This window comes from Rhinatrema bivittatum, chromosome 17 (assembly GCF_901001135.1).
Source record: "Rhinatrema bivittatum chromosome 17, aRhiBiv1.1, whole genome shotgun sequence".
Classification (NCBI taxonomy): Eukaryota; Metazoa; Chordata; class Amphibia; order Gymnophiona; family Rhinatrematidae; genus Rhinatrema; species Rhinatrema bivittatum.
Genome location: NC_042631.1, coordinates 53,628,755 through 53,650,886, shown reverse-complemented (window position 1 = coordinate 53,650,886; position 22,132 = coordinate 53,628,755). Strand labels below are relative to the sequence as shown.

Here is a 22,132-nt window from a genome sequence, read left to right as displayed (position 1 = left end):
TGATACTGTGTGGTGTCTCCTTGTTACAGGTCTATTTCTACCAGAGCCCACCGTGATCCTGGTTTTAATGATTTACTTGATGACCTGATTGAGTGGGGGGTATACTTGTTTGGTTTCCCATCTGTCAAGAATGGGTGACTGTGGGACACATGTGTTATCCTACCTGAGTCTACTGTATTTCTTTTTTTTGACCTCGTGGTTATTCTTTGGTGTTAGGGAATTATTTTCTGAGTAATGCAATGTGGGTGTAATTCTGTAAATGAAGCTAATTGAGCTTTAACCTCAGTCAGCTCCGTTTTCAAAGAAGAGAGCTGTGCACAGATCGGGCAAGCTCCAAGTCTCCAGATGCTTTCCCTCAGAATAAAGGCTCTACAACAGTTGCATTGGATAGTTCGCATATTGGTAAATTTTTGGATTGGTATTTCCTTAGCTGTTACCATACTAATTTATCGTGTTGCTAATGCTAATTTAGTCAGTCTATATTAGAAATCTAAACCCCAGGGGTGGGTGGGGAATCAAACAGTGTATCCTGGGACAAGCTGGGTAGAGCAGGACACGTTCTGGAACTTTAATAGTCCTTTACCTATTAAAGGGATCTTAAAATAAACAGTTTGCAAGGAACAATTACAATTATTATATAATAACAGACCTAGAGAAAGGTATAAAACACAGCAGTTCTACTGCACAGAGAGCCCAATATTAGTGAGCACAGAGCAATGAATTAGAAGGAATAGTGAAAGAAAACCAGCAGTTTTTTGGTTTTTTCTTTTTTTCCCCCAGAAGAGCACCACAGAAATTAAGAGTCTTTTTTCCCCCAGAAGAGCACCACAGAAAATTAAGAGAGAGTCCTTTCCCCCCCCCCCCACGAAGAGCACCACAGAAAATTAAGAGTCAGAGCGCTTGAAAGAAGGGAAATTGAGACTTTCCTGTTACACAGAAATTCAAGGCTGAAGTTCAAAGCTCTAGTAGAGGAATATAGAAATACAGAGATCTTTATGCACAGATTCTCTACTATATAGTAATTCCAACTTAGACAAGCCTTATCTGCACAAGAAACAGAAGAATCTCTCTGGGACTGCCTCCTAACATCCGCCAACTTTCGGTCAGTACTGCAAGCGCTAATATTTGCAAGCACTGACTATTGCAATACCCCTCCTACTAGGTTTACCATACAACCTCCATAAGACCACTACAAATATGCAGAACACAGCTGCAAGAGTATTAACTGGAAAAAGGAAAGAGACCACATTACGGAAACACTAGCTGAATTGCACTGGCTTCCCATTGAACAAAGAATATAGTACAAAACACTATGCACCATATACAAATTAATACACAACGAAAACGCAGACTGCTTAACACAGCCCTTCGTGCACACATCCCCAACAGAAATCTAAGATCAGCCAACAAAGCACTTCTAACGATTCCATCAGTCAAAACAGCAAGACTAACCCAAGTAAGAGAAAGAGCATTATCCTTAGCGGGACCCATACTATGGAACTCCATGCCCTTGGAATTAAGACTACAACGAGAAAACAAAACATTCAGAAAAAATCTAAAAACTTGGCTATTTAAACAAGCCTTTCAAAAAGAGAAGGGAGAATAGATTCCAGGGAATTGCAAGGTTCAAACCAGGGAAGTGCGAGATACAAAACACCCACACAAACTAAGGGTGTACGTTTTTTAATTGAATTCATCACCAAAGGATAAGTTAAATCTAGAGAATGAGTCCCAGACTCAAAACTGATATATAATTGACCTGGACACAATAGTCATCACACTCATTTAACAACTAGCATTGATTAAAAACTATGTTACCGAACCTAATGGCACCTGTGTAAACTGTTAGATTTTAATAAAATTATTTTGTGCCTTACTGTAAAACGTTGTGACGGTATCCACCTTAATGACGGTATAGAAAAGATTTAATTAAATAAATAAATAAATATAGGAAAATTAGTTCTTACCTGTTAATTTTCGTTCCTGTAGTACCACGGATCAGTCCAGACAGTGGGTTGAGCCTCCTTTCCAGCAGGTGGAGACAGACTAAAACTTGAAGGATGCCCTATATCAGGACAGAGCCTATTAGAGATGTGAATCGGAACCAGAATCGGATCCGATTTCAGTTCCGATTCACATCTCTAGAGCCTATCCTCTACCCCTTCAGTATAATGTATGTCAAAGCATAAAACAACAAACCCAAGAATAGGATCAAGCAAGTAACTGTAAAGCTCAACGGAGCAAATATAGAATAATGTAGAAAACATGGAATACCTATACGCTCTTGCATCAACTTGGTATAAGAAAACGACCAAGGCTTCCGGTGTAATTGCTCAGTAATCTTGCACAAAGAAATATATGGAAACTGCAGACCTGCAAGAAAACAAGCTTCGAGAGGACAGAAGACAGACAAGGAAGGGCGTCTGGACTGATCCGTGGTACTACAGGAACGAAAATTAACAGGTAAGAACTAATTTTCCTTTCCTGTACATACCCGGATCAGTCCAGACAGTGGGATGTACCAAAGCTTCCCTAAACTGGGTGGGACCGAGACAGTCCCGCTCGAAGCACTTGCCGCCCAAAGGAACCGAACACCGGAGCGTGTACATCCAGACGGTAGTGCCGAGCAAAAGTGTGCAGGACGTCCAAGTGGCGGCCCTGCAAATCTCCTGCGGGGAGACAGATGACTCTCCGCCCACGAAGTAGCCTGAGAACGCAGAGAATGGGCCTTCAGACCCTCAGGAAGCGGCGACCTTGACAAAGATATGCCGGGAAATGGCTTCCTTCAACCACCGCGCAATCGTGGTCTTAGAAGCCTGTTTACCGCAGTTGGGACCACTCCAAAGGACGAAGAGATGGTCCGATACCCGGAAGTCATTGGTGACCTGGAGATAGCGAAGCAAGACTCGTTTTACATCTAGCCACGAAGGTCGCCACCCCCGTACCCGCAATCTCCTCCGGAGAGAACGCTGGGAGTTCGACCACTGGTTGACATGAAAAGCGGAGACAACCTTAGGCAAGAAGGAAGGAACAGTCCTGAGAGAAACCCCGGAATCCGAGAAACGCAAGAAGGGCTCCCGACAGGACAGCGCCTGAAGCTCGGAAATACGGCAGGAGAGGAAATAGAGACCAGAAAGACAGTCTTCAGAGTAAGATCCTTGAGCGTAGCGTGGCGAAGAGGCTCGAAGGGAGCCGCACAGAGAGCACGAAGGACTAGGTTGAGACTCCACGACGGACACGTGGCCCGAGAGGGGGGCGGAGGTGTCTAACGCCCCTCAGGAAACGAATCACGTCAGGGTGAGCTGCTAAGGCATGACCGTCCACCCGACCCAGGAGAGAGCCGAGCGCAGAGACTTGAACGCGTAGAGAACTGAAGGAGAGGCCCTTAGAGAGACCCTTCTGAAGAAAAGAAAGAATCAAAGGAATCGAGGCGGAGCGCGCAGGGACACCCGCCTCCGTACACGCGGACTCAAAAACTTTCCAGATGCGCACATAGGCCAGAGAAGTCGACTGCTTCCGGGCTCGCAGCAGGGTGGAGATGACCTCCTCCCTATAACCTTTGCGCCTCAGGCGACGCCGTTCAAAAGCCAGGCCGCAAGACAGAAGCGATCGCCTGGTCGAAAATACAGGCCCCTGCCGGAGGAGACGAGGGAGATGACCGAGTCGCAGGGGCCCGTCCACCGCTAGATTGATGAGATCCGCGAACCACGGCCTTCGCGGCCACTCGGGAGCGACGAGAATCACCGGTCCCCAGTGGAGCTCGATTCTCCTGAGAACTTTCCCCACCAGTGGCCACGGGGAAACACGTACAGAAGGACGTCCGCTGGCCAAGGTAGAGCCAGAGCATCCACGCCCTCTGCGCCGTGCTCCCTCCAGCGGCTGAAGAACCGATTGGCCTTGGCATTGCGCAGAGTCGCCATGAGGTCGAGGTGAGGAGGACCCCACCTGTCCACTATCAGAGCCATGGCCGCATCCAGAGCTCCCACTCTCCCGGATCGAGCGACTGCCGGCTGAGGAAGTCGGCTTGAACATTGTCTTTTCCGGCGATGTGAGAAGCCGCAAGGCACTGTAGGTGACGCTCCGCCCAAGCGAGGAGACGGCTGGCTTCTAAGGCTACCAGGGGACTGCGAGTGCCCCCTTGGCGATTGATGTAGGCACTGTGGTGGAGTTGTCGGACAGGACTCGTACCGCCTTGCCGCGGATCAGGGGAAGGAACTCCTGAAGCGCCAGGCGGACCGCCAAAGTTTCCAGTCGATTGATGTGCCAGCGCGACTGAGTCTGCGACCATGTTCCCTGGGTGGACTGAGAAAGGCAGACCGCACCCCAGCCCAACAGGCTGGCGTCCGTGGTCACTATCGTCCACTGTGGAGCTTGAAGAGGCATCCCTTGCAGAAGATGAGGAAGAGACAGCCACCACTGTAATTCGTCGGCAGTAGAATCCAAGAACGGAAGGACTACGTGGAACTGCTCCGACACTGGCTGCCAACGGCAGCAAAGCTTTCTGTAACGGACGCATATGAGCAAAAGCCCAGGGGACAAGGTCGATGGTAGAAGCCATGGATCCCAGGACTTGGAGATAATCCCAGGCTGTCGGGGAGGTAGGGCAATCAAAGTCTGGACCTGATCGATCAGCTTGAGGGCTCACGCCCGAGGTAAGAAAACCTTGCCTACTCGGGTGTCGAAGTGGGCTCCCAGAAATTCCAACCCTGGGAGGGCTGAAGCTTGCTCTTGGAAAAGTTCACTATCCACCCGAGAGAGGCAAGGAGCTCCAAGACGCGATCCACCGCCCGGGCAAGAGGTCTCCGACTTGGCCCTGATGAGCCAATCGTCCAGATAGGGATGGACGAGAATCCCCTCCCGGCGGGCCGCCACTACTACTACCATGACCTTCGTGAAGGTGCGAGGAGCGGTCGCGAGGCCGAAGGGGAGAGCTCGAAACTGGAAGTCCTGGTTGAGAATGTGGAATCGGAGATACTTCTGATAGTCGTGGTGAATGGGAATATGAAAATAAGCTTCTGCGAGATCGAGGGAAGCAAGGAACTCTCCGGGGCGGACCGCCAATGACCGCCCGCAGGGTTTCCATGCGGAAGTGGGGGATCTTGAGAGCCCGATTGACCCTCTTGAGGTCCAATATTGGGCGGAAGGACCCGTCCTTTTTGGGCACGGTGAAGTAAATAGAATACTGGCTGGCGCCAATTTCCCACCGCTCCCAGATCCAGAAGCTTGGAGAGAGTCTGGACCACCGCGTCCCTCTTGGCCCCGCCGCAAGGCGAGAAAAGAAAGAGATCTGGAAGTTCCCTGACAGGTCGAAAGCGTACCCGTCTCTGATAATGTCGAGGACCCACTGATCCGACGTGATCTTGACCCATTCCTCGAAGAACAGGGAGAGGCGTCCGCCGAGGTAAGGAACCGAGGAATGGGTCGGCTGAACTTCATTGCGTGGCAGGTTTAGCGGCGGCACGCACGGGCTGGCCCTCGCGAAAGGGCCGTCTGCCACGAAAGGACTACGACCAGGACTGCGCACGAGAAGACCCCCTCGCAGAACCGCCCCGCCCCGAGAAGCGAAGCGACGCTGGCCCCTGAAGCGAGAGCGAGAGGCCGCGAAGGATCGGGAAGACTTAGGGCGGTCCTCTGGGAGCTTATGGACCTTGTTGTCAGCCAAGGAGTCCATAAGCTTCTCAAGTCCTCGCCAAAGAGCATCTTACCTTTGAAGGGCAGCGTGCCCAGCCGAGTCTTCGAGGACTGATCAGCCGACCAGTGGCGTAGCCAAAGGAGCCTCCGGGCCGCTGCTGCCGAAACCATCGCCTTCGCCTGGACACGGACCAGATCGTAGAGGGCGTCCGATACGTAAGCAGTGACTGCCTCCAGACGTTCGGCTTGTTCTGCCTCACCTGGCGGAAGCTCCCGGGCGCAGAGTAACTGTTGGACCCACTGGAGGCCCGCTCGCATCATGAGACTGCTACAGCAAGACCCCGGACCCAAGGGCCAGAACGTCGAAGATGCGCTTCAGGTGAGCCTCCAGCTTACGATCTTGTGAATCCTTCAAGGCCGTGGAACCTTCCACCGGAATCGTGGTGTGCTTGGCCACTGCAGAAACATAAGAATCCACCGATGGATATCGCAACAGCTCCAAGCCCTCCCCCGGGAGGGGATAGAGCTTATCCATCGCACGCCCCACCCGAAGCGCACCCTCAGGAGCCTCCCATTCCCGGATAAGGAGCTTAAGCATGGGGTGGAAGGAAAGGCCGAGGCCGGAGCCCGGAGCCCTCCCAGAACCGGGTTCATATCCTTAGGGAGCGAGGCCATGAGATTATCCACAGGGACTCTCCAGACCCAGCTCCTGCAAAACAAAAGGGAGGAGGGGCTCTAATTCCTCCTTACGAAAAAGACGGAGGGCTCTAGGGTCATCCCCCTCTAGGGGGGGCATCCGCCGAATCCAGGAAGCAGCGGGGTCCGAGGACACGGGAGACACCGGGGGGGGGGGGGGGCACCCCCGGGACCACCGCACCCGAACTGGTCCCTGGGGCTCCGCGGCCGGTCCAGTGGTCAACGGCGCTGAGCGAGGGATTTTTGGCGGGGGGGGCAAGGGGGGGCTTTCGTCCAGCTCATGCAGGCTAGCTATAAGATTTGTGCATGAGGAGGACGAAATCCGCTGAAAAGGGACCCTGGATTTGGGGGGGGGGGGGGCGAGGGAAGGTCAGGACCCCCCTCCTGGGCACCCGCGGGGCCAAATCAAAAAAATCTGGCCCCCCAGCCCCAGGGAGCACTGAAATCGGCCCCTGTTGAAAAATCCAAGATGGCAGCTGTTCCCGGGCTCTGCCGACCCGGGAAAGGCCTAGCCATGCCGGGAGGAGTGGAGCCCCAGGCTAATTTTATTTATTTATTTATTTATTTAAAAGTATTTATATACCGCTTTTCAAAACAGGGTATCTTGTCAAAACGGTTTACAATAAAATAAAAGTAAAAATAAATAGATGAAAGAAACTAAAAAAAAAATACTATAAAAATACATAAAACTGATATATACCTTATAGGTAAAAAATAAAAATATTTAACAAAAATGACTATTAATGGAGCTGGGCCTGAATTCAAGTTAAAATCAAGAGGGTAGCGGTTTGGGGGAGGGGGGGATATGAAGTAAAGGAAAAAATAAAAAATAAAGATATGGGAATTGAGCGATTACTAAGTTGTGGAGTGATGTTGAGTTGTTTGTGGAGAAGTATTGAATGCCAATTGGAAAAATGTGTTTTTAATGATTTTTTGAATTGTTGGGGGTTGGATATTAGACGAAGAGGGTTGGGTAGTGAGTTCCAGAGAAGAGGGCCTGCCACTGAGAAGGCCCTTTTCCTGGTGATGGTAATTTTGCTTGTCCTGCCAAGGAGGGACCTTCCCCACCCGGCAGGCAAGCAGTGCAGAGGCCCTGCCGCGAAAAACGCGAAGAGGGCAGCCCACAAGAAAGGCAGGCTGCCAGCCGGGACATAGCTAAGCCGCGGCTGAAGAAAAAAAAGCTGGAAAAAAAAGCTTGATTGACAGCCTGCACAGCAGGAGAGAGCAGGCGGGAAACCTGCTGCCTTCTGCTTCTCTGGCTGCCGGTTCTAGCCCTACTCTGACCAGAAAAAAATAAAAAAGCTGGTCAACTGCTGCAAATAAGTTAGAGGTAGGTGAGTACCTGCAACTTATTGAAGTTTGAAACTTTTAAACTCCTTTTTTTTTTTACTGATCGCAGCAGCAGCGGTTAAAAACCCTCTCGGCAGCCAGAGGGGGAACGAGGCCCAGAGAGCGTCAGTCCCCACACCTGGAAGCGTCCACGGACTCAGGACTATGCAGGGAACCCCCTCCTACAAAAGGGGCAAAGCCCCCTGAGCCGGGCAAGAGCTGGGAGACGGATGTCTCCCACACAAAAACAGTAAAAGCACTAAAAGAAGGCAAAATTTCCTTCATAGATTTTTTTTTCCTTTGTTTCTAAAACAAGCGGGAATCAAAAAACTACTTGCTTGAGCCGAAAAAGAAAGAAGAAGAGGCTGACTAGCCTACAGCAGAGAACCGAAGGAGAGATGCTGCACCTGCTGGAGACAGACAAATACTGAAGGGGTAGAGGATAGGCTCTGTCCTGATATAGGGCATCCTTCAAGTTTTAATCTGTCTCCACCTGCTGGAAAGGAGGCTCAACCCACTGTCTGGACTGATCCGGGTATGTACAGGAAAGACAAATATTCACCAAATTATAATTGCCCCTACTCCTTTCCCTTCCTCTCCTCTGCTCCACACCAGAAAACAAGGATGGAGAGTGTGAGAGGAGAGAGAGGGCAAATGAGATAGGGGGTGGATGGTAGAAGAGGGAGAGAGATTCCAGGTACTGGGGAACAGAATCCAGGATCAAGGGAAAATGTAGACTGGGAGAGGGGAGCAGATGTCCCTATCTCAACACTTGTATCACTCCCCCTCACTTCCACTCCAAGCACTTTCTCTCTCAGCACCCAATCCTGCATGCCATTTCTCTCAAACACATAAAGCCAGCTCCCGACTCTGCCCCCTCAGCCATCTTAGCATACAATTCAGTTCCCTTCCATTAGCCATCCTCCCAAATCCTAACCAGCCATTCTCCCCAAACTATTAACCAGCCTGTCCCTATCAGTCATTCCTTCCAGTTAGTCAGCCCTGCACCCCATCTTCCAACTAGCCTGTCCCCAACCAGCCATTCTCTCCCCCAGCCAGCTCTTACTCCCTCCCTTTCTCTGTTTCTTCAAACCTTGTTCCTGATCTACATCCTCTTTTTGTGCAATCTCAGAACATCTAACAGAGAGTTTGAGCCCCCTTGTGCCTATACTCTCACAAGAGGGAAGAGCAGTGCAAGATTATGGAAAGCTGCACAGTGCCAACATCAGCTGGATAATGTACTGCAGAAGGGAAAGAAGGAAAGGTTCATCTGGCCATGGCCCATGTGGCCCACCCTATTTTGCAGCTCATGTTTTCAGGGAAGGACTGAACCTGCCTTGATTTCAGGTAAGGGAAGAAGAAGCTGTGAAAATGAGGCTCTCCCTTCCACTACCCCTCTTTTCTGTCTCTCTCCCTATGCCTGCTCCTTCACCTTCCCTTTCTTCCCCTATTCAGTTTGGGCCAGACCTTTCTTTCTATAGGTAAACCTATTCAACTAATGTTACAATAAAATAGAAGCATAATACATTATAACACAAGGCTTCCCAAACTGTGGATCAGGACACAAATGGGTCACAAAACCTTCAGCAGGGGTTAGAAGTGCCTCAAATGGCAGTGCTGTTCAAGTGCCAGTAGCAGCAGCAGGATTAGTAGTTTAAATCAGCATAAGGCCCTGTAGTTTTACTGCTCTTGCATGAGCTTCCGTGTTAACAGGACTGTGTAAGGCGGGATCAGGGCCCCACTACTCATAGGCCTCATTACTAATGCTGCTGCCATTTGGAAATCACTGTTGGCCATGGGACCAGCCATGGGAGGGGAGGGGAGGGCTGAGTGCACCACAAACTACCCAAGAGAAAAATGTTGCCCGTGTCATAAGCTGCCTTCCCACTAGTTGTCATCCATGGGCCCATGGCCCAAAAGGAAAATGTTGTTTGTCAGGGGGATGTTTGGAGGAGGAGCTAGTTGAAGTGAGTGATCAGATGCAGGAAGGGTTTGAAGGTTGGATCAGGTATGAGGCTGTGAAGGGGGAATGGTTGAAGACTGACTGAGGGATGTAAGAGAGGAGCTGGAGTGAATCAGCTGGGGGGATATGAGAGAAGGGGTTCGAGGGGGAGACATTGAGGCTAAAAGGAGGGGATGGGGATTAGGTGAGGGTGGGGATGACAGAGGATCAGCTGGAGGTTAGAAGAAGGGTTTGAGGGTGGAGCGGATCAGCTGGGGGATGCAAAGAGGTTGGAGAGGGTAAAAAGAGAGGATGGGTGATGTAAGAGGGCATCAGCTGGAGAAGCAGAGGGAACAAGAGACTGTCTGCTGGAGGTGAAGAGGATGGAAGGGTAATCCCCCAGGATCCTGAAAGGCTGAATCTAATATCTTTTTGATTGAGCAAATAGAGAAAGCAAGGGTGAGAAAAAGTTGGGGCTCTTGGCCACAGAACTAGAGACCTGAAAGATATGAGAGTTGGATTTGTTAAGATTTTGAGCTTGAAGATCTTTTTCCAACTTTTGACCAGTGCATCCTAAAACTACACTTGTTACCCTAACCTTCAAGGGGAGGAGTTCCTTAACATGAATGGTGGTGCAGAGAAAGGAGGCCAGTAAGATCTGGAATGGACAAAGCAACTATGGATTCATTGTTTTAATATTTTTATGGTATTCTTGATTAATTTTTCAATTTTGACCTGGATACTACTCTTTAAGTTAAAGTAAACTGCTATTCGGAACACCATCCAGGACTCTGATTATTTTTCTTTCTAGTGCTCCTTTGCTGTAAGGATGGATATTGGGTCAATTGCTGCTTAACCTTTTTGCTAATTTTTACTTCCTTGCTCTTATTCTGGACACTAGTGCCGTGTGGCACTTTATGTCCGGGATGGCATAGAGTCCAACAGGATAAACATCCTGCATGAGACTAAATACAAAATTGAATCTTTATGGGTAGAAATCCCTTGTATGTCGGGGAAGACTATAGTGATAGGGGTATACTACCGTCCACCTGGTCAAGATGCTGAGACGGACAGTGAAATGCTAAGAGAAATTAGGGAAGCTAACCAAATTGGTAGTGCAGTAATAATGGGAGACTTCAATTACCCCAATATAGACTGGGTAAATGTATCGTCGGGTCACGCTAGAGAGATAACATTCCTGGATGGAATAAATGATAGCTTTATGGAGCAATTGGTTCAGGAACCGACGAGAGAGGGAGCAATTTTAGATCTAATTCTCAGTGGAGCACAGGACTTGGTGAGAGAGGTAACGGTGGTGGGGCCGCTTGGCAATAGTGATCATAATATGATCAAATTTGATTTAATGACTGGAAAAGCAACAGTGTGCAAATCCAAGGCTCTTGTGCTAAACTTTCAAAAGGGAAACTTTGATAAAATGAGAAAAATTGTTAGAAAAAAACTGAAAGGAGCAGCTACAAAAGTATAAAATGTCCAAGAGGCGTGGTCATTGTTAAAAAATACCATTCTAGAAGCACAGTCCAGATGTATTCCACACATTAAGAAAGGTGGAAAGAAGGCAAAACGATTACCGGCATGGTTACAAGGGGAGGTGAAAGAAGCTATTTTAGCCAAAAGATCTTCATTCAAAAATTGGAAGAAGGATCCAACAGAAGAAAATAGGATAAAGCATAAACATTGGCAAGTTAAATGTAAGACATTGATAAGACAGGCTAAGAGAGAATTTGAAAAGAAGTTGGCTGTAGAGGCAAAAGCTCACAGTAAAAACGTTTTTAAATATATCCGAAGCAGAAAGCCTGTGAGGGAGTCAGTTGGACCGTTAGATGATTGAGGGGTTAAAGGGGCACTTAGAGAAGATAAGGCCATCGCGGAAAGATTAAATGATTTCTTTGCTTCGGTGTTTACTGAAGAGGATGTTGGGGAGGTACCCGTAATGGAGAAGGTTTTCATGGGTAATGATTCAGATGGACTGAATCAAATCACGGTGAACCTAGAAGATGTGGTAGGCCTGATTGAAAAACTGAAGAGTAGTAAATCACCTGGACCGGATGGTATACACCCCAGAGTTCTGAAGGAACTAAAAAATGAAATTTCAGACCTATTAGTAAAAATTTGTAACTTATCATTAAAATCATCCATTGTACCTGAAGACTGGAGGATAACAAATGTAACCCCAATATTTAAGAAGGGCTCCAGGGGCGATCCGGGAAACTACAGACCGGTTAGCCTGACTTCAGTGCCAGGAAAAATAGTGGAAAGTGTTCTAAACATCAAAATCACAGAACATATAGAAAGACATGGTTTAATGGAACAAAGTCAGCATGGCTTTACCCAGGGCAAGTCTTGCCTCACAAATCTGCTTCACTTTTTGAAGGAGTTAATAAACATGTGGATAAAGGTGGGGTAGATATAGTATACTTGGATTTTCAGAAGGCGTTTGACAAAGTTCCTCATGAGAGGCTTCTAGGAAAAGTAAAAAGTCATGGGATGGGTGGCGATGTCCTTTCGTGGATTGCAAACTGGCTAAAAGACAGGAAACAGAGAGTAGGATTAAATGGGCAATTTTCTCAGTGGAAGGGAGTGGACAGTGGAGTGCCTCAGGGATCTGTATTGGGACCCTTACTTTTCAATATATTTATAAATGATCTGGAAAGAAATACGACGAGTGAGATAATCAGATTTGCAGATGACACAAAATTGTTCCGAGTAGTTAAATCACAAGCAGATTGTGATAAATTGCAGGAAGACCTTGTGAGATTGGAAAATTGGGCATCCAAATGGCAGATGAAATTTAATGTGGATAAGTGCAAGGTGATGCATATAGGGAAAAATAACCCACTGCTATAATTACACAATGTTGGGTTCCATATTAGGTGCTACAACCCAAGAAAGAGATCTAGGTGTCATAGTGGATAAGACATTGAAAATCATCGGTACAGTGTGCTGCGGCAGTCAAAAAAGCAAACAGAATGTTGGGACTTATTAGAAAGGGAATGGTGAATAAAACAGAAAATGTCATAATGCCTCTGTATCGCTCCATGGTGAGACCGCACCTTGAATACTGTGTACAATTCTGGTCGCCGCATCTCAAAAAGATTATAATTGCGATGGAAGAAGTTACAGAGAAGGGCTACCAAAATGATAAGGGGAGTGGAACAACTCCCCTATGAGGAAAGACTAAAGAGGTTAGGACTTTTCAGCTTGGAGAAGAGACGACCTGAGGGGGGGATATGATAGAGGTGTTTAAAATCATGAGAGGTCTAGAACGGGTAAATGTGAATCGGTTATTTACTCTTTCAGATAGTAGAAAGACTAGGGGGCACTCCATGAAGTTAGCATGGGGCACATTTAAAAACTAATCGGAGAAGAAAGTTCTTTTTTACTCAACGCACAATTAAACTCTGGAATTTGTTGCCAGAGGATGTGGTTAGCGGCAGTTAGTATAGCTGTGTTTAAAAAAGGATTGGGTAAGTTTCTTGGAGAAGTCCATTACCTGCTATTAAGTTCACTTAGGGGTTAGATTTTCAAACCGCGCGATTTGGCGTACTTTTGCTGGCGCATCAGGCGCAAGCAAAAGTACGCGGGATTTTAGTAGATACGCGCGTAGCCGCGCGTATCTGCTAAAATCCTGGATCGGCGCGCGCAAGGCTATCAATTCCGTATAGCCGGTGCGCGCCGAGCCGCGCGCCTACCCCCGTTCCCTCCGAGGCCGCCTCCGAAATCGGAGCGGCCTCGGAGGGAACTTTCTTTTGCCCTCCCCTCACCTTATTTATTTATTTATTTATTATTTAAAAGTTTTTTATATACCGCACATGGGGTCACTTACGTGTCCGTCTAGGCGGTTTACAATTTACGTACACAATAAAAAACAATTTGAACATAAGGACACAATAAAACAAAATAGTTCTTTCTTTACAAGTATCAAGCAGATATGGGTAATCAGAGTAAACATTTAAATAGTGGTACTGAGAATGTATGCTTCATTAAATAGAAAGGTTTTAACCATCTTTTTGAATTCATTTCGATTAGATGTCATTCGGATACTGTCTGGTATAGAGTTCCACAAGGAAGGACCAAAACTGAGAAAGCTCTGTTTCTTGTTAGGGCTAAGCTAGTAGATCTGACTGACGGAATTTCCAGTAAACATTTGTCTGTGGAACGGAGCTGTCTTGTTGGTTATATATGTGTAGCATAGAGCAGAGCCATATAGAATTGGGGTTATAAAGTAGGTTGTGGATAGTGGTTAAGATTTGTATTTTATGCGGTGAGTAATGGGAAGCCAGTTGTAAATGTTGGAGTACTGGGGAGATATGTTCTCTTTTAGGAAGGTGTGAAAATCAGTCTAGCAGTAGCATTCTGGATAAGCTGAAGTGGGCGTAAAGATGATAGTGGGAGTCCAATGTATAGTGCATTACAATAATCCAGATTTGATAATATTAAAGCTTGTGCTACGGTTCGGAAGTCTGATGACAGCAGAAGTGGCTTTAGGTTTTTAACATGTGTATCTTGAAAAATGATTTTTTGACTGTTTCTGATATGTGTTTGGATAGAGATAACTTAGAATCTACTGTTATGCCAAGGTTTCTAGCATGGTTAGTTATTGATATAGATTGTCCATCAAAAGTGAATGTTTTTGGAGGGCGTTGAGTGGAATCAGGAATAGTAGATAAGTAAATTAGTTTCTGTTTTCGCTGCGTTCAGTTTGAGTCAATTGTGAGCTAACCAGGTTTTATTGTTTCTAGATAAATTTGAAGTAGTGAAAGTGTTTTGGGCCATGTTTCAGTGAAAGGTAGGATAAATTGGATATCGTCTGCGTATAGTTTGAAATTTAAGTTAAACCATCTAGACAGTCGACAAAGAGGTAAGAGATAGATATTAAAAAGTAGTGCAGATAAGGATGAGCCTTGTGGACACCCGTATTAGTTGTGTGTACCAGTCAGATTTTGATTTTCCTAAGGATATTCTCTGTGGACGGTTTTGTAGAAATGATGTAAACCATTGTAAAGCTGTATTTGTGATCCCAATTTGCTGTAGGTTAAACAGGAGTATGGTATGATTTAAAGTATCGAAGGCAGCGGATATATCTATCATTACCAGTATGTAATTTACGTTTGCATCGAATCCTCTGATGATGGTGTCAAAGACACCTTCCCCTCCCTTCCCCTACCTAACCCACCCGCCCGGCCCTGTCTAAACCCCCCCCTTACCTTTGTCGGGGGATTTACGCCTCCCGGAGGGAGGAGACGTAAATCCCCGCGCGCCAGCGGGCCGCTAGCATGCCGGAACGCAAACCTGGGGGCGGGTCCGGAGGGCACGGCCACGCCCCCGGACCGCCCCGGGCCGTAGCCACGCCCCCGGAACGCTCCCGACACGCCCCGAAAACGCCGCGCGGTTCGGGCCCGCCCCCCGACACGCCCCCCTCAGAAAACCCCGGGACTTATGCGAGTCCCGGGGCTTCTGCGCGCGCCGGTTAGGCCTATGTAAAATAGGCTCACCGGCGCGCAGGGCCTGCTCGCCTAAATCCGCCCGGATTTGGGCGGATTTAGGCGAGCAGGGCTCTTAAAATCCGCCCCACAGAGAATAGCCACTGCCATTAGCAATGGTAACATGGAATAGACTTAGTTTTTGGGTACTTGCCAGGTTCTTATGGCCTGGATTGGCCACTGTTGGAACAGGATGCTGGGCTTGATGGACCTTGGTCTGACCCAGTATGGCATTTTCTTATGTTCTTATCCTCCAACCAGAGTGTTAGTTTGGGTATGTTACTCCTGGGGGAATTCTGCGCTACTGCGGAACGCAGAATTTGTGCAGAATTCCCCCCCTTCACAGAATTGCCAAATTCTGCGCAGAAAATAGCAGAGGATCCCCCGGCATGCCGCGAATGGAGCACGTCCCGCGGCACACGCTCCATTCGCGGTGAAGATGAAGGCCCGGCGCGCCGTTCGCAGCGAAAAGAGAAGGCCCCCATGTGCCGCGGGACGTACTCCGTTCGTGGCGAAGATGAAGGCCTGGCGCGCCATTCGCAGCACACGGGGGTCTTCCTTTTTCGCTGTGGAACGGCTCGCCAGGCCTTCATGTTCGCCGGGAATGAAGCGCGTCCCGCAGCATGCCGGTGAGAGAGAATGTGCGTCAGAGAGGGGAGGGAGAGAGCATGGTTGGTAAGAGAGTGTGTGGGAGGGTGAGAGAGAGCAGGAGGGTGTGAGAGGGAGCATGGGAAGTAAGAGAGGGTGGGTGGAGGGTATGCTTGAGTGTGTGTTTCAGAGAAGAGAGAGAGCCTATATGAGGCAAGAGGGATGCCGGTGAGAGAGAATGTGTGTGAGAGAGGAGAGGGAGTGTGGGGGCAGGTGAGAGACAGCTTGGTTGGTAAAAGGGGGAGTGGGGGGATGCTTGAGTGTGGGTTTCAGAGAGGGAGCCTATATGAGGGGTGGAAGAGAGTGAGAGACAGCTTGGTTGGTAAAGAGGGGGAGTGAAGGGGATGCTTGAGTGTGGGTTTCAGAGAGGAGGAAGCCTATATGAGGAGATTGTGAAGGAGTGTATGTGTGTGAGAGATTGGGAGATCATGTGTATGAAAAAGGGATCGTGTGTATGTGAGGGTGCTAGCCTGTGTGAAGGGGATTGTGTATGTGTGAGACAGAGCCTGTGTGGCTGTGTGAGAGAGAGAGACATAGGTAGGCTGTGTGAGGATGTATGTGTGAAAGAGAAAGGGAGCGTGGGTGGGTGTGTATGCAAGAGAGAGGGCCCTGTATGAGGGGATGTGTGTGAGCAAGAGAGTGAGGGAGCCTGTATGAAGGTGTCTGTAGATGGAAGGGACACTTTTACAGTGAATTTCTACGGAAATTCTGCTCAAAATATTTAAAATCTGCAACTTTAAGTAATAATTTTTCTGTAATAATTTAAAATGTAATTAAAGACTGTCATGTAAATTGTGTTATTTTAAACAATATAAAGTTTGCAGAATTTTCAAGTTTTGTGCGCAGAATTCCCCCAGGAGTATGTACAAGTTAATGGTCATGCCAGGAGCTCAGGAAAATAACATTTCCCGCCCACTACACTTGACATCTGGATTCACTGCACAAACAGGGAACCAGCTACATAAATTTGAAACATAATGCATTAAACAATCACTAAATACATATATCCATACTAATTAAATCAACAGAATATAAATTACAACTAAAATACATCCAATGAAAGTACAATATTTCCCAAGATCCTAATACCCACCCTCCCCCTCTCGCTCCACATGCTTGCTAGCACTACTGAAGTTAAAATCAACCCTCTCTTCTCCCAGTCTTTCCATCTCCCACCCTCTTTTCTGCTTCTCACCTCAGCAGACACTTTCGTTTTAATTCCTGGAGTTCATTCTCCGAATTTATGCTTATTTTTAAATGAGAAATAGCTAAGCAACCTTTACCCCATCCTATGCTAATTATTTTCTTACCAGATTTACTATTGCTATTAATTTCTGTAGCTCTAGAAGTACACAGCGCCTATCAAGAAATCAGAATCAAAATCCAAAAACTGAGGCCTTCTACCTCCGCAAAACACCTGGGCTGCCCCATGTAGAACATACTTCAAAATAATTGCTAACATACTTGAAGTAAATATAAGCACAGCTGGGAAATTTTGCCCGAGTAATATCACGTCTCAGTTTTGCTCATACCTCCACAAATGCATACTCCGAATACGAAAAACAGGGAGGTAGGGAGATGGCTTCGTATAACGTTATAGACATAGACGTTTTCATGAGTCAGATTATCAATTGTAGTATGTAAGGCGCGGATTTCTGAAGGCACGATAAAACGAGGAGAAAAGAAAAATCCCATGACTTCTTCAGCAGGACCGCCTTTACTCGGCAATACTTTTTGACTTTTCCTCTTTATAATGCTTTATTACCACACGATCTGTTCTTTGAAGTCCGTTAAATGAGTGAGCGCCTACAAAATGACGTCATAACTCCGGTTGACAAACCGACTAGGTACGGCCCCCCTCCCCCACTCCTCACAAAGAGAGGATTCCCCCCCAATCACCACCAAAAAAAATATAAACCCTAAAGGAGGGACCCTGCTAGAGCTGCCCTTACCCTCTTTCTGAGAAAGTCCCCAAAGATGCGGCCATTTCCTAAAACTAGGACCCCATAAGGAGGAACCCCCGCCAGGCTTTCTAGTGAGAAAAGATTGCTTCAGGAGACTCAAATTCAGGTCGCTATATTGAAATGACATTTTTACATGTTTTGTGAAAGTAAAATACAGAATCATTATAATAGGAAAAGAAGAGGAAACAACTGCAAAATAGTAATCTCACGTAAAAGTAAGGGTTACAAAAAGCACAGCACAGAGCCGCGGCCCCAGCACAACTTTTATGGCGGCTGCACACAGCTTTTATTCCCCCCCCCCGCAGGAAGACCAACGGGGCGTAGTGGAGTTGGAGTTCATTCCCCCGAGCCTGAAGCAGAGGGGCCTCAATGGCGTTCATCCTGCCGTAGCCCAAAGTGCTGAGGAGAATCTGAATGTATGGATGTCTGTGTGAAAGAGAGACTCTGTGTGGGGGAGGGAAAGCCTGCGTATATTTTGGAGAAGGGGGGGGGGAGGGGGGTATGAGAGCGCATGGGAATGTATGGGGGGATGGTGAAGAGATAGTGTGTGTAAAGTTTGTGCTGTCCTGCCTCCTCCAGTCCACGATAATCTCAGAATGATTGGAAATCGAACGATTCTAGGTATGGAGAGCAGGAGATTTTTAAATATTTCTTAGTTTTAATTATTTGGTATAATTTAATGTTTGAAATATTTTATTTTTTAAATAAATATTTGAACATTTTTAATTATTGGATGTTTTATTCATCAGATGTTTTGAAATATTTAAATGGTATTTCAGAAATATTAGAACAAATTTTTACAAGTTTAAATTATTGGACGTTCATTGACTGTTGATATTTATTTTATTTATTTTTTTTTTTTTAGTAGTATGGTTTTGTAACCGTCTCTTTTTAGTCAGTAAGGAGGTCCAGACAACTGATCCGTAAAGATAGACTTTTATTGCCAGCAAGATGCAGCTAAGACAAAGGCTCAGTACACTGCATGCCCCCTCCCCTTCAGGAGCAGACTCTTATGCACTTTACAGTTCTTATCTTTTACACATGCGTTCTAAGCATTGCTGAGCAAGCATATTCTGGCTGAAGGGGCTACTGACCCCCCTCCCTAGACACCCTGGAACTTTCGTGAAACTTCTCCCATGTTCTGCAGGAGAGGCTGCTGGGACTTGCAGTTCTGGAAAGGAATTCGCGAGTCTGCAGTAATACAGCCCATCACATAATACATCCATTGTTCTAATCTAGGTTACAGCAGTCTGAAAGCTTATCAGAGAATAAGAACAGCGAATGCCAAAAAAAATGAAAATGGCAATGTTGCTGACAGAGAGTTTCTCAATGTCCTAATTACAGCTGTATTGCAGACAGTAAGTAAACCCGTCATGAAGCAGGGAATTTCTGGTACATGAAGTCCTTTGTCAGTGTTGAAGCCTTCAGACTCCTTCAGTTTTAATATTATGAATGATGTTTTATATTCTCTTTGAGGTGGGCGGAGACTTCACCCTGACAGAGGACAACCTGAAACTCCTACCAAGCAGGACTTCATGTACCTGAAACCCACCGTTTCATAAAGGATCTGCAGCCTTGCAATAAAGTTTATGAACGGCACAAATTAGCCAAACTGCTAGCTTTCAATGTTCTTATTGTCTGATAAGCTTTCACTGCTTGCCTGCCAAGTCTGTAACCTAGATTAGAACAATGAATGTATTATGTGTAGGGCAGTATTGCTGCAGACTCGCAAATTCCTTTCCAGAACTGCAAGTCCCGGCAGCCTCTCCTGCAGAACACAGGAGAAGTTGCACGAAAGTTCCAGGCTGGAAAGGAGGAGGTGTAACCGTCTCTAATCTCAGAAAGGAGGCCCAGACAACTGATCCGTAAAGATAGACTTTTATTGCCAGCAAGATGCAGCTAAGACAAAGGCTTAGTACAACTGCATGCCCCCTCCCCTTCAGGAGCAGACTCTTATGCACTTTACAGTTCTGATCTTTTACACATGCGTTCTAAGCATTGCTGAGCAAGCATATTCCGGCTGAAGGGGCTACTGACCCCCCTCCCTAGACACCCTGGAACTTTTGTGAAACTTCTCCCATGTTCTGCAGGAGAGGCTGCTGGGACTTGCAGTTCTGGAAAGGAATTCACGAGTCTATAGTAATACAGCCTTCACATAATACATCCATTGTTCTATTCTAGGTTACAGCAGTGAAAGCTTATCAGAGAATAAGAACAGCGAAGCCAAAAAAATGAAAATGTGCAATGTGCTGACAGAGAGTTTCTCAATGTCCTAACTACAGCTGTATTGCAGACTGTAAGTAAACCCGTCATGAAGCAGGGAATTCTGGTACATGAAGTCCTGTTTGGCAGGAGTTTCAGGTTGTCCTCTGTCAGGTGGAAGCCTTCAGACCCCTTCATTCCCCCCTTTGATACTTATCATTCTCTATGAAAAGTATCACACCATCACAACGCAGCTGTGGAACTGAAAGAAACAGAAACAAGAAAAATTAGCAATTTGAGTTCTCAGGGGGCCCTAATTTCCCAAACAGTCCGATGGTTTTCTTCACGGGTTTGAGACGGATGGGCCCTATTGGCTCCACCCCCCTTTGTAGCCCGAACTTGTCATGTATGGGAAGATGGCCCAGGATAAAACATCAGGATGGTTAAACAGGTTCTATAGGCTCAGAGGAATACATGTACAGTGACAGGAGCTGCGTGGCTGTTTTGCTTTCAGCAATGTTCTCCCATCATCCGACGAAGGCGATTTGAGCAAGAAAGGAATAATACAGGGTCCTAAAAGACAAAACAGAATTAAACTGGCTAGGATAACAAACAAGCTCTTAAATCCACCGATCATGGAAAACCAACCACGGAATCCGTTGGTCCAGTCCCAAGCACTATTCCATTGCTGGTCAGGGACGTGAGCCATCTTGACCATGCGATCAGTGATGTCTTGGATAACCTTGCTTTGGTCATCTACCTGTAAACAACAATTGGAGAGGTTAAATGTTCCACAAACCCTCCTTCCTGGGCCAGAGGGTAATCTAAAACCAATCTATTCTGGTACACTGCAGTCATAATTTTGGTATTTTGTTTTGCCCAGAGGTTTAAGAGGGAAAGCATGTATTATTATGCCTGCAAAGAAGGAAAAGAAATAAACACATTATTTTTGAGCCAAACTTGACAAACTTGAAAAGGTATAGTTCCTCGAAGGATATGCCCAGGAGCAGAACCAGGTCCATTTCGAGGATTGTTCTGTGCACATGTGATACATTGATTAATTGCATGTTTAGTCAATTGAGTGATTCGATTGATATAATATGTCTTTTCCAGTAATCTTGCCAATGAATCACGACCAAGGTGTGTATAATCATGTGCTTCTTTAACTATTTTCCAAGCAATAGTTTCAGGTATCCATATTTGCCCATCTTGTATAATCCACCATCCGTTTTGTTGATGGAAATTTTCATATTGTGCCAATTCATTCTCATCTGTAGTATATTGTTGTTTGAAAATATTCTTGAGTTACTTCTTTTGCTGCTTTATCTGCTCTTTGATTTCCTTGACAATAGGGTTTGATTTCCTGGTAGTTCAGCTTTTTGTGCAGATGTTCCTGGGAGAAGAGGTTGAGCCTCAATGATTTCATCTTCGGATACTACAGCATATCCAGCAGAACGGGATCTCATGAATGATTTGGCTACTCCCATCAGTGAATAAAGTCCAAGCTCCTTGCCAGGGTTGATCCCTCAGGACTGGCCTACTATGTATTGTAGTCATGACTTCTTCACAGTCATGGGCAACTGGTTCAGGTACCGGCATAAGAGTAGCCGGATTCAAGTTTTTGCTGTCTTGTATTTGAATTTCAGGTGTTTCACACAGTAAGGCTTGATACTTGACGAGACGTGAATTAGTCATCCATTTTGGTCCATGAGTTTCAAGTAGTCCTTGAATAGTATGAGGAGTTGTCACTTGCAGAGTTTGTCCAAATGTTAATTTAACGGCTTCAGGTATTAATAAGCATGCGGCAGCAATGCTTCGAAGACAGCCAGGCCATCCTTTAGCAACATTGTCCATTCCTTTTGACAAATATGCAACAGGTCGTTCCCATGATCCTAAAGTTTGAATCAATACCCCAATGGCCATGCCTTTTTTCTCATCTATGAACAAATGGAAGGGTTTCATTACATCAGGTAATCCTAGAGCAGGGGGGTGAGATCAAGGCTTCTTTCAGTTGATGCAGATTTGCTAGTTCATGTCCCTCCCACTGGAAGGGATGAGATTCAGATTCTTTTCCTCGTAGTTTATCATATAATGGTTGGGCTAAAATTGCATAGTTAGCAATCCAAAGTCTACAGTATCCAGCAGCTCCTAAAAATGCACGAAGTTCTTTCTTACAGGTAGGTACAGGTTGATCTCTGATTGAACTTGTACGAGAGAGT

General features: G+C 46.5%; 1 long non-coding RNA gene across 1 annotated transcript in view; it reads right to left on the bottom strand.

Annotated features, from left to right (window-relative positions):
• The window catches only part of LOC115079193, a 105,753-nt gene extending 88,278 nt beyond the window's left edge, over positions 1-17,475 (bottom strand). Inside the window, exon 1 of the long non-coding RNA XR_003853220.1 lies at positions 17,280-17,475. This is a non-coding gene — a long non-coding RNA (uncharacterized LOC115079193). The remainder of the gene's footprint in view (positions 1-17,279) is intronic.
• Positions 17,476-22,132: the final 4,657 nt, after the last annotated feature.